The sequence below is a fragment of the Pongo pygmaeus genome, chromosome 17 (assembly GCF_028885625.2).
Source record: "Pongo pygmaeus isolate AG05252 chromosome 17, NHGRI_mPonPyg2-v2.0_pri, whole genome shotgun sequence".
Taxonomy (NCBI): Eukaryota; Metazoa; Chordata; class Mammalia; order Primates; family Hominidae; genus Pongo; species Pongo pygmaeus.
The window spans coordinates 66,525,227-66,538,751 of NC_072390.2; positions in this window are offsets into that span (position 1 = coordinate 66,525,227).

The following is a 13,525-nucleotide window of genomic DNA, read 5'->3' on the forward strand; positions in this document are numbered from 1 at the left end:
TAATACCTTAGATGTGTTCCTCCCCTGCTTGGACGCCTCTGGCAGCTCCCTCACCCTCAGAGTAAATCTAAAGTCCTTGCAGGGGCCTCATAGCCCTTTCATCTGATCTCTGGCTTCCTCCTTATTTCCTGCCAATCTCCCCTCACTCACGGTGCTCTAGCCACACTGACTGCCTTTCTTTCCTTGCATCCAGATCCTATCTGCCTCAAGCGGGAATTCCCTGCCCTGTTCTTCAATCTTGGCACATACTGTTCTCCCTGGAGTCCTTCCCACCTGCCCAGAGCTTCCTCTACTTTCAAGCTCACGTAAACTCACTTTCTCCATGAAGACCCCCTTGACATCCAGTGATCTTCCTTTGTCTCCAAACGCCAGTGTTCTATTTTGACCCTTGTGCTCATCTCCTCACTGGTAGGAGGCCGCCTGGTTTCTCTTCCCGACGTGATACAGCTGGCTGTGTGCCCGCCAGCCAATGGGATGATCACTTTCCTGAGGCCAAGGACCATTTCGTTTGTTTTGATATCCTAAAGAGCCTCAGTATGGTCCACCTGTACATAAGCCTCTTAAGGATTCTGTTAGTTTGCTTTTGCCTCTGCATTAAGCTAGGAAAAGGGCACAAGGGAATGGAGAAACATGGTTCTTACTCTGGTCCTGACATCATCCTCAATGAAGAGGAGTGAACCACTGATACATCCAACCACATAGGTGAATCTCAAATGCATTATGTTAGGTGAAAGAAGAGGCACCCCAAAAATACAGAGTATGACTCCACTGATATGACATGATGGAAAAGGCAAACTGGAGCAGTGGAGAATGCACCAGTGGTTGCCAGAGGCTGACAGTGAGGGAGGGGTTGACTACAAAGGAACAGCAAGAATGAATTTTTGTATTCTGTATCAATTGTGATGTTGGGTCTGTGACACTATGCATTTGTCAACATTCATAAAACTGTATACCAAGAACAGTAAATTTTGTTTCTAAAATAAATTTAGAAAACACAAAAAAGCAGAACACTGCCTAACACATCTAAGTGTTTAATAAATGTTTCTGTTACTACAAAAAAAGAATTTTGCCTTGCAGGAAATAAAAAATTACCAATGGCAAAAACATATTTACTTATGGTGTATTATCTGAAAAACAAATAAGATTGGTTGCAAAAAGATTTCCTAGTTTGTAAAATATCCAGTTGTACTTATGTTTCACAGGGATCACATTGTATCTTTAAAGTACTAAAAGAAAAAATTGTGAAAACATGGCATCTAAGTGCTAATTTCTTTAAATAATCTAAAATAAAGCAATGGGCTTTAGTTTTAAAAAGTTCTGGTGTCCAAAGAAATACATTTTCATTGCTATTAAGCATATGCAAAAAATTATAAACACAAACATACACAAACATAAATAGTTGTTTTCTTATTTTCCAAAGATAAAACTGTAGGGAATTAACATTGAGTCCTGCTTGTGCGAGGCACTGTTGTATTCATTAGATCTTATAATAATCCCATGAGGGAAGCAGTATTATCCCCATTGTATAGATGGCAACTGTGAGACCGAGGGAGGTGAAGTGAGTTAAGAAAGTTTACAGGGATGGTAGCATCTGCTCCAAGATGCAATCCAGGTCTGCCTGACTCTGCGGATGCACTTCCCCCAGATACACACTCCTTCTGGCTGTACAAATGGCAGGCAGCCAACAGCTCCAGCTCACAAAGACAAGGCTCCTGCCTGAACAGCATGCAGCTCTCTCAAGTCTGGCCTCTGCTGAGAACCTCTGTCCTGCTGCCGGACCTGCAACCCCAAGGCTCCTGCCCTGTCAGTGGCTTCAGTGTGGTCACTGTGGTGAGGAAAATCTGTCCCTTTGCGAAGTCACTGAGGCAGGGCCTGGATCTAAGTTGTATCTTCCTCAGCTGCAGTGCCAGCACAAAAACAAACAGCCTCTTAGGGGGCCGTTCTGTCAGGAAGATAAATGCTGTCTCATTGATTCCCTCACCGAGGAGCTTGTCTGAGATGGCAGCTGCTAGACAGAAACGCTTTGAAGATTGAACCCAGGAGTCCAGTTCCAGCCTCTCTTGAAGTCTTGACTAGTAATTCAAACTCGCATGACGAATTTAAGTCCGTGTCACTGCCTAGGATAGAAAGTAAAATGGGTGAATGACACAACTTGCCAGGGAGATCCTTAGACCGTTGCCAGTACCAGGACAGATCCTACTGGCTACTCCCTGCCGTAGGATTTACAGCCAGTCCCATCCCAGAATTTGCATAGGTCACAATGTCCTTCAAGGGCAAAGGGAAGTCCTGAAAAGGCAATGAAGTTAAAAAAAGGAGAGTACAGAGCGTCTCCCTTGGCAGGACACGGGAAAGGGAGAAGGGTCCCTCGGAGTCCTGTGTAGGTGTGTGTGAATGATACACACACTCATGAATGTGCGTCGGGGTCCTATGTATGAATGTGTGAGTGATACATACACTCACGAATGTGCATCAGGGTCCTATGGATGAATGTGTGAGTGACACATACACTCATGAATGTGCGTCGGGATCCTATGTATGAGTCTGTGAGTGATACACACACTCATGTGTGCGTCGGGATCCTATGGATAAATGTGTGAGTGATACACACACTCATGAATGTGCGTCGGGATCCTATGGATAAATGTGTGAGTGATACACACACTCATGAATGTGCACCGGGGTCCTCTGTATGAGTGTGTGAATGGTACATATACTCATGAATGTGCATCAGGGCTTTTGTTTTTGTTGTACCAGCTAACAGCATCACACCAGCTGTCCCCGTGTCACTGTCTTGTGTCAACTGCTGCTCACATCAGAGGGCGAGGACTAAGGCAACTACCCCCAATTCCCTGTGTGCCAAGGAAGTGGCCTAATGTCGTGGGTGAGATGGGGTATGAGCAACAGCAGATGATCACATCCAGGGGCGCACCCCGCCCTTGGCATTTCCACCTGGCCCCTCAGTGGAAGAGGTTAGTGCAGTGAGAGATTTCTCCACCAGGTGGCGCTCATAGTTTAGCTTTATTTTTACTTTCATTGATGGGAAAATTTGCCCTGCTCCCCCCGCCGGAGAACGCACATGACTTATGCTTTCTAATTCATGTGCAGATTTCATGTACTGTCATATTTGGGTTTCTATTGAATTTTGTACAATTACAACTTATTCTTTCCCTCTATACTATACAAGGATAGGCAACACTATACAAGGATAGGCATTATAACCTGTCGGGTGGGGGCGCGGTGGGGGGTCATTTTTATCATACACACAGAAACACACACACATATACACACTTACTTTAGGGATAAATTCTGCCATTTTGTTTTCTCCTGGTCCTCATCGTGGTCAGAATGGTGTGACCAGCTGATACTCTTTGTTTACTAGAACCCAGTACAGCAACACCAGTTCAGTATTCATGTCCATTACGTGGTGGACAAAGCTTGGATTGGCAGCCTCAAAAAATGCTCACCCACCCTGAGGCTTAGAGGTCAAAGCTCAGAGGAAAACAGCTGGTGGCAGGCTTGTCTTTAAAGGAGGATATCAGAACTGATACGTGTGTGAGATGCTGTGGCTGGATTTTACATGGTGACTGTCTCTGAAGAAGCTACCTGTAGGGCTGAGCTGACTGAGGTGCTTGGAAGCCTTATAGTAATACTACTGGATATGATCCAGTTATTAGGGTTTAAAATAACAGATGTACAATATCATCCCTTTCCTCAAGGGAAAATCCAGTCTACTAGAGACAATAAGAAATTTAGTCAGTCCAGTAACACAAAAGGTAGTTTCTGCTAAGTACATCATGTCAACAAATTTGCTCTGAGAGTTCATAGGAAAACCTATCCCTGTGTCTTGGAATACAACAGTGCCTCACGCAAGCAGGACTCAATATTAATTCCCTACAGTTGGGGAAGCGTTCAGGGAAGGGTAGACCTAGGTCAGGCTTGACAGGATTAGGCATCAGGCAGGGCAAGAGAGGGCATGACCGGGAAAGTGGGAAGGGAATTCTGTAACAGAGCATCTGTGTAGACCTGGTAAACCTCAGATAGCTGGAGCTCAATTAATTGGCATCCTCAGTAATAGATGGTTCCTTTAAAAATTCTATTTCATGAAAAGACAAAATCACAGTCAGATGACAGTTCCTTATAGTATAGAAGGATGATGTCCCTGAAGCCCAGCAGAATGATTAATCTTTAAGGCAGTATTTATTTTTATTCTTATTAAATACTGAGAGTGACCTCATTCATTCAACACATTTTTTTTTATTATACTTTAAGTTCTAGGGTACATGTGCTCAATGTGCAGGTTTGTTACATAGGTATACATGTGCCATGTTGGTTTGCTGCACCCATCAACTCGTCATTTACATTAGGTATATCTCCTAATGCTATCCCTCTCCCAGCCCCCCACCCCCCAACAGGCCCCAGTGTGTGATGTTCCCTGCCCTGTGTCCATGCGTTCAGCACATATTTATGGAGTATTTTCATTGTGCTGAATGTTTTGTGGGAAACTAAGATGTATCAGGCAGGATTGTCTTCTCTGGGGACTTTGTGGTAGGAGAAAAGACAATAAATGTGAATATCATGATAATGTCAGAGAAAAGACAAAGACTCTACGGTAAGTACAGAAAAGTATAGAGCAAGACAAAAATTATTTCAGCTGGGGATTCAGTGGTAGGATGTATTCATATAAAGATAAAAGGAGAGGAAGAGATTTTTGCATTAAGAAATGGCAAACACAAAATAAAGAAGTCTGCAAGAAGAGACTGAATGGGGAACACAGAGTAGGAGAGCAGAAATAGTGAGCAAGGCTGCTGCAAGCTTAGGTGACAGCCACATGTCAGGCAGCTTTGCATGGCAGGTTAAAGAGTTTGAGTTCAGGTGGGCGCGGTGGCTCACGCCTGTAATCCCAGCACTTTGGGAGGCGGAGGCGGGCGGATCACGAGGTCAGGAGATTGGAGATCGAGACCATCCTGGCTAACACGGTGAAACCCCGTGTCTACTAAAAAATACAAAAAATTAGCCAGGCGAGGTGGCGGGCGCCTGTAGTCCCAGCTACTCTGGAGTCTGAGCCAGGAGAATGGCGTGAAGTCGGGAGGCGGAGCTTGCAGTGAGCCGAGATCCTGCCACTGCCCTCCAGCCTGGGCAACAGAGCGAGACTCCGTCTCAAAAAAAAAAAAGAGTTTGAGTTCAGTAGGATGCTACATACTTTTGAGTAGACAGATAAGCTGATATTTAGAAAGACCTGTGTTTCAAAAGATTAGCACATAATGCCAACATATAAGATGGACTGACCGGGGGCAGAGAAAGGAGATAGAGGATTTGGTTAAAAGGCTATCCTATAGGCCTCGGAATGAATAGGACTTCATAAATTGACATTTATTGTTATCATTTTGGAACATATCAAAATTCATTCCTCAAAATTAAAAAAATCAAAGCATATATAATTCACCAGATCTGAAAAGAGTGTGTTAAGGGTTACCAAAAGTGACTGAGAACAGGAAGAAATGATGCAAGAAGAAGTGAAGAGAAGAGCCATGGAGAAGGGGGGGCAGCTATTGCAAAGTGCACCAGCATTTCCTGAAGGTGAGAGATATGCCCAGGAGAGCAGATACTAGATTCACTGTTTACGACACTGGATGTGGGAACAGGTTTAAGCAGAGATGCTGGCAGAAGCTGTCACAGAATGAATTTGGTAGAGGAAAGCAGGGGACAGGGACCTCATCCAGAATTGTACCTTCAACAATGTGGCTACAGTTAATGACGATATAGTCTCAAAAACTGCAGAGAGAGTGGATAACTGTTGTCACCACAACAATGATAACTATGTGAGGTAATACATTTGTTAGCTAGATGTAACCATTCCAGAATGTCTGTATACCTCAAAACATTAATGTTGTACATGATGCTTACACTTTGTCAATTTTTGAAACACATTAAAACTTAAATTTAAAAAATGAAAAAAATTGTACCTATGAGCCACATTTGCAAGAATTTATCTTTTCTACAGCATCACAGATTGCATTGTAAATATCTGCTAGACAGCCCCTCTCCCATAAAGAACACTCCTCCCCAGATTAAAAGGGCTTCCTGCAAATAGCTGGCCCAGGGATTCAATGATAAGTAAGAAGAATGAGACCAAGTACTAAATAAACATAAAGGTACTTTAAGAATAAATGAAGCAAAAGAGCATCAAAACTACTAACAAAGGATGAATATTCACTGGAAAAAAATGTTTCCACAGAGTAGAAAAAAATTGTGACCAAATATTTTACTGCACATTGAAAGAAAAACGTACACAAAGTATCACCTCTACAAATAAAGAATTAAAAAAAAAAAGTAAGAATGCAAGAAAGAGATGGCAAGATAATATGAGAACACAAAGTATGAGGGGTCACGTCTTAGAAAGTAGAAAAATAGCCATCAAAGAAATGAAAACAAAATTGTAAGAAAGACAGTGGATGACATGTTTCATGAAAAACACAATAAAGGACATAGAGGAAGAAATGAGAGAAATTGTAAAAATAAATGTAATTTTTAAAAATATGTAGAGGCATATATATTTTCCTGTAATTAGGAAAGAATGGCAAAGGAGATTCAACATTGGCCTAATTGGTGTCTCTGAGATGAAAATTTTTAAAAATGGAAAAGTAAAAAAAAAATTTAAGGCCAGGTGCAGTGGCTCATGCCCATAATCCCAGCACTTTGGGAGGCCAAGGTGGGCAGATCATCTGAGGTTGGGAGTTCAAGACCAGTCTGACCGAAATGGAGAAACCCCATCTCTACCAAAAAAGAAAAAAATACAAAATTAGCCAGGCATTGTGGTGCATGCCTGTAATCCCAGCTACTTGGGAGGCTGAGGCAGGAGAATCGCTTGAACCCAGGAGGCGGAGGTTGCGGTGAGCCAAGATTGTGCCGTTGCACTCCAGCTTGGGTAACAAGAGCGAAACTCCATCTCAAAAAAAAAAAAAAATTAAAATGTAATTTAATAAAATTTTATCTAAATAAAAATGACTTAAAGGCTGGGTGTAGTGGCTCACGCCTGTAATCCCAGCACTTTGGGATGCCAAGGCGGGTCAATCACTTGAGGTCAGGAGTTTGAGACCAGTCTGGTCAACATGGTGAAACCTCGTCTCTACTAAAAATTCAAAAATTAGCCTGGCATGGTGTTAGGTGCCTGTAGTCCCAGCAACTTGGGAGGCTGAGGCAGGAAAATTGCTTGAAGCTGGGAGGCAGAGGTTGCAGTAAGCTGAGATCATGCCACTGCACTCCAGCTTGCGCAACGGAGTGAGATTATATATATATAAAAAATGACTTAAATACCTCTGTCAAAAGTTCACATCACATGATAGAAAGCATAGACCTAGAATGATCAATAGTGAAACATAACCAAGTAGATCTGTGAGGTGTAAATATTTTAAAACATTTTCAAAGGTTCATATAAAGGAATTAGTCAGTTCTCAAATTCCTCTACAGCAGAATTTCATGTCAAAGCGTAACAGTGAAAATCTTAAAAAAAAAAAAAAGTCAAGGAGAGAAAATATGTTATGAATTTTCTGTGCAGCAAAACTGTCCAAGTATACAAGCTATGGACTATTAAAAGGAAAACTTTAGGCAAATTAAATTTAACAGAGTTTAATTGAGCAGAGAACCAATTGAGAATCAGCCAATCCCTCTCCCCACAGCCAGAATAGATTCAGAATGACTCTGGCGTTGTCACTCGGCTAGAGAGGATTTATGGACAGAAAACAGAACGGAAGTGCTGAAATAGCTGGATTGATTACAGCGGGCATTTGCCCTATTTGAACATAGTTTGAACAGTTGGTCATCCTTGATTGACCAAAACTCTGTTATTGGTACGAGAATGGATAGTCAGTTTACATATCCAGTTAGGTTACAGTTCACTATGTACGAAGAAACCTTTGGGCCAAACTTAAAACATGTAACAGGCAGCTTTAAGCTAAACTTAATTTAACAGTACAAAAATTATGAATATTCAGGAACTAAGGAAATGCAGTTTTTATGAGCCCTTTCTGAGGAAACTTTTAGAGGATAAACTTATGTTAGCTGAGGGATAACTAGGAAGATTAAAACAAAAGGCAGGAAACATTGAATATATTTCACTCTAGAATTAACACTAATACAAACTTGGAGATTAGAGAAATGAATTCCAAGTCTCATGTGTTCAGACCATGTAGGAGTGCTACAACTAACAAACAATTGAAGGAAGTTAGAAAGATGAGTAGTAGAATAGTTTTGCTGACAGTTCCACTAAATATTAGGCAAAGGCCATTTTTTAAAACCGAAGGTATTAGGAGAATTGGCATACTTAAGTGTACAAAGATAAAAATTAAGAAAGATAATATTTTTTTTTATTATTATTATTAAATAATAAAAAAATAAATACAAAAAAAAAAAAAAAAGAGATAAAATTTAAAAAAAAAAAAAAAAAAAAAAAAAAAAAAAAAAAAAAAAAAAGAAAGATAATATTGTTACCTAAAACATAGGTGGTCAGGGAAGAGGAAATGTGCTAATTTTATCATTGCTCAGAATAATAAATTAATATGTGTGGTCTAAAGAAACGAAGAACAAAGGGGATTATGTACAATTATACATAACATTTTTCTATATCAGAATAAATATACCCAAAAATTCAAGCAAAAAAAATACTACATAATAAAAGAAAACCTTAGAAAAAAGAGAGAAAAAACCCACAAAACTAGGCTGCGTGTGGTGGCTCACACCTATAATCCTAGCACTTTGGGAGGGCAAGGCAGGCGGATCACTTGAGGTCAGGAGTTCGAGACCAGCCTGGCCAACATGGTGAAACCCTGTCTCTACCAAAAATATAAAAAATTAGCTGGGTGTGGTGGTGCACTCCTGTAATCCCAGCTACTCAGGAGGCTGAGGCAGGAGAATTGCTTGAACCAGGGAGGCAAAGGTTGCAGTGAGCCAATGTTGTGTCACTGCACTCCAGCCTGGGTGACAGAGCGAGACTCCTTCTCAAGCAAAACAAAACAAAACAAAAAACAAAACCAAAAAAACTCCATAAAACTAATGGTAGATTTAAGATGAACGTATTTCTTATATTAATTGATGAAGGGAACTTAACTCATTTCTCAGAAGAAGGAATTTCAAAGTGGATCAGAAAAACAAACCAAACTGTATGGTATATAGAAAACATAAGACAAAGTAATTCAGTAAAATTGAAAATTAGAGGTGAGTAAAGTTGTGCTAAACAATGCAAAAAAACAAAAAACAAAGCCAACCAACCAAACAAAATAAGATAAAAACTGATGAAACAAAATAAAACAAACAAGAAAAGAAACAAGAAAAAAAAGTAAACAAGCAAGAGTCTTAACATTAAAAATAGGAGAATTTAGGCAAAAATAAGGATTTAATATAACGAAGGGCAGTTTTATCCTATAGTGTGCGCTTCATGAGACTTTAATAATTATGCTTATCTACACATCAAATACCAATGGCACTCACGTTATAAAGTACAAATTACAAGAGATAAATAAAAAGGAAAGAAGAAACACAAGCACTAAGGGACTTTAATTGACCTCTTTCAATCTTTGATAGAGCAAGTGGAACATTGTGGGAAACAAAATAGTATGATTCACAGGTAGATAAGATGGATGTATCTCAAACTGTACTTTGAAAATAGAGAACGCACATTTCTTCCATGTTTCTAGGGGATATTTAAAAAAATTAACTATAGAATAGGTCATAGAGAAAAATCTCAATATGTTCCAGGAGGTAATGCAGACACAGTCATTTTTCGCAATGTAATAAGAATAAAGCTTAACAACAAAATCAAATAATAAAATGTGCCTTCTAACTGGGATTTCTTTTAAAAGTTCTCTTATTCAACTTCTCAAGCAATAATGTCATATAATCAAAATATCATAATTTCTTAACAATAATTAATACACAGTGATTCAAACAGTTTGACATGTAAAATATAGGCAAAGAAGTGAGGAAAAGAAAATTCACAGTTTTAAATATTTATATCAATAAGTATGCATGAATAAAATAAGTTAGATATCCAATTCAAAAAGTTAGTAAAACAGCAATAAATTACACTGAAGAAAAGCATAAAGAAGAAATTATTATAAGTAAAATTAGAAATTAATGAATTGGAAAACTGAAAATCACAAACTTAAGCTACTTCCAAAAGCTGGCACTTTACAAAATACTAGAAAAAATAAGTTAACAGGTAATCTAAACAAAGGGAAAAATATCTATTTCAGGAGAAGAGACAGGTAAGCAAAATATATAAAATAAGAAAATGAAAAAGGGAAATAACTACATAATTATAGAAAAATTTAAATCTACCTATGTTTTACCCAACTTCATGTAAATACTTTTGAAAATTTTAAGTCTGTTATTTTCTAAGAAAAATAATTGATCAAAATTGACCCCAGAAGAGATAAAACTTATAATTTTGTTAATTTGAACAGAAGAAATAGGTAAACACACAAGATTCAGTTTTTCATATAGAGGAATTCAATCAAACCTTTAAAGAACATTTTAATTCTTCAAGAACAAAGAATAAAAAAATCCATATTTTTAATGAAGTGAATAAACTATTGCTATCAAAGCCTGATAAAGACTGTACAAAAAAGAAAGTTATAGAAAAATACCACATATGAAGATTCACTATCCCAAGTAAATCACAAGTAAGCAGAATTCAGTACCTCATTAAAAGATTCATATATCTGAGGAAATAGATTTATTTTCTAGGAATGCAAAGTCCTCAGTATTAGAAAATGAAATAATGTACCATTATAATTGACTGGAGGAGCAAAACAGACACTGAAAATGTTGATAAAATTCAACAATTATTATTGCTTAAAACAGCAAAAAATATCAATTTTCAACATAATAAAATATACCTATCTTAGCCCAAAGTCAACAGGATGTTTAATGAGGGAAATACTAGAGATAATTCCTCTGAAGTCAGAAACTAAACATGACTACATAATTACTAGGTAACATTAGTTACGGCTGGTATTCACCAACACAATTAGAAAAGAAATTAGAAACCTAGAAACAAAAAATAAACCTATGAAAATTTGGAGTTGATATGATGAATAATCTAAGGTAAGAAACAGAAATATGCAACAAACAATAAGAAAATTCAATAAAATAGTGGAGTAAAAAAATAGCACACAGAAATTCATAGCTTTCATATACACAAACAACTTCTAGTTAGAACATATAATGGAAGAAATACTCCATTTACAGGAGTAACTATAAAGGGAAAATATTTATGAATAAAAATAATAAATGTGTACAATCTATAGGAAGAAAACTTTGCAACAGTTCTAAAAGACATAAAAGAACAGTGGAGCAAATGGAAAGAAATTTGATAGTCCATTAATTATATTTGTGCTACAGCACATAAAAAAGTTGAGCCTAAAATGTATAGTAAGGTAAGTATATTAAAATTAATTTCTTGTTCATATAACAATCTGAGACAGGTATCCATTGTAGGAGGGTGGTTATCCATGAGTGATTTATGGACCCAGACTCCTTCCATCTTGTTGATTTTCTATCTCCTAGAACTGCCTGGTTGTCCACCTCCAGATTGCAGAAGGGAGAAAGAGAACATGGCACAGACACCCTCTTTGTGAATACCTTGGCCTGGAAGTGACACAATATATCTGTTCACCTTCCACTGGTAAAAACTAGTCACATGACCCCACCTAGATAAAGGGTGGCTGGAAAATGTAGTCCATAGCTGGGCAGCTACTTTCCAGCAGCAACAGTGAAACTATTTTGGTGACTATCTTTGTCACACACATATCCTTGTATAGGCGGAATCAATGTTATAATAATATCAATGATCTCATGTTAATTTTAAATTTAAAGTAGCTCAGCATTATGAATGGTTTACTGAAATAGACAAGGCACTTTTAAAGCTCATATGGGAAAATGAAAAATAAGTATAGCTAGGTCTGGGTGCAGTGACTCTTGCCTGTAATCCTAGCACTTTGGGAAGCTGAGGTGGGTGAATTACCTGAGCTCAGGAGTTCGAGACCAGCCTGGGCAACCCCATCTAGTTTCAAAATGGTGAAATACTGTCTCTACTAGAAATACAAAAAATTGACCAGATATAGTGGTGCACACCTGTATTTCCAGCTACTCAGGAGGCTGAGGCATAAGAATGGTTTGAATACCGGAGGCAGAAGTTGCTGCAAGCGGAGATGGCACCACTGACCTCCGGCCTGGGTGACAGAGTAAGACTCTGTCTCCAAAAAAAAAAGTATAGCTGGAAAAATTTTGAAAAAAGAAGATAAATGAGAGGTAAATAGCTTTGATATGCATGAAAATTTATTATTAAGCCACAGTAATTATAATAGTGGGTTAACAGTGCATGAATTGATGAATAAACCAAAGGAAAATGATTGAAAACCTAGAAATAGTTTAAAATGAATATGAGCAAATTTAGAATACAATATTTCAGTATAATAAATGATATGGTTTGGCTGTGTTTCTACCCAAAACTCATCTTGAATTGCAGTTCCCATGATCCCCATGTGTCATGGGAGGAACCCTGTGAGAGGTAATTGAATCATGGAGGGGATTACCCCCATGCTGTTCTTGTGATAGTGAGTGATGAGTTCTCAGGAGATCAGATAGTTTTATAAAGGGCTTTCTCCCCCTTGGTCAGCATTTCTCTCTCCAGCTGCCATGTGAAGAAGGATGTGTTTGTGTCCCCTACTGCCGTGATTGTAAGTTTCCTGAGGCTTCCCTAGCCATGTGGAACTGTGAGTCAATTACCCAGTCTTTCCTTTCTAAATTACCAGTCTCAGGTAGTTATTTATGGCAATGTGATAACAGACTAATACAATAAATCACTGGGGAAAATGACAGAATAGCAGAATAAACTCTGAACAGATTATAGATTTAAGGATAAGAAATGAAACCATAAAAATAAAAAGAAAAATTGTGGGACTATTTTTTAATCTTAGTTTCCGAAAGATCTTTCTGGTTGTAATTCAAAATTTGTGAAGTCATAAAAAATGTTTGCTAATTGAACCACAAAAAAAGTTAAAAGTGTTCTATATAGCACTTTTGGTCTTCTAGTACATTGTCTTTCATTTCAGGCCTAAACAAATGATTCAATTTAATTGCAGTAATAACAATGGAACATTTACAACAAAGTTAATGCATGAATAGGCGATACCAATTACATCAGAACTACCAGCTGGTTGACAGTTTAACCACTGATTGTAAAATCAAAGATGTAAAAAGCTTTTGAGATAGAAGTGTCAATATTAATGATATCTATAGTACAAAATATATACTTGTATTATTGAAAGTAGAACAAGCATTCTATGTACCAGTTTGAATCTAAGATAATTAATATTTAATAATTAATTGACCATAATTTCAGTTCCAAAATGGTGTTGTGAACACAAGCTGGCTGCCACCACAGAAAACCAGAAACAAATATACAATGCCAAGATTATCACCAGCAATATCCCAGAACTCAAATATGAAAATGAGTCAGTTCCTGGGG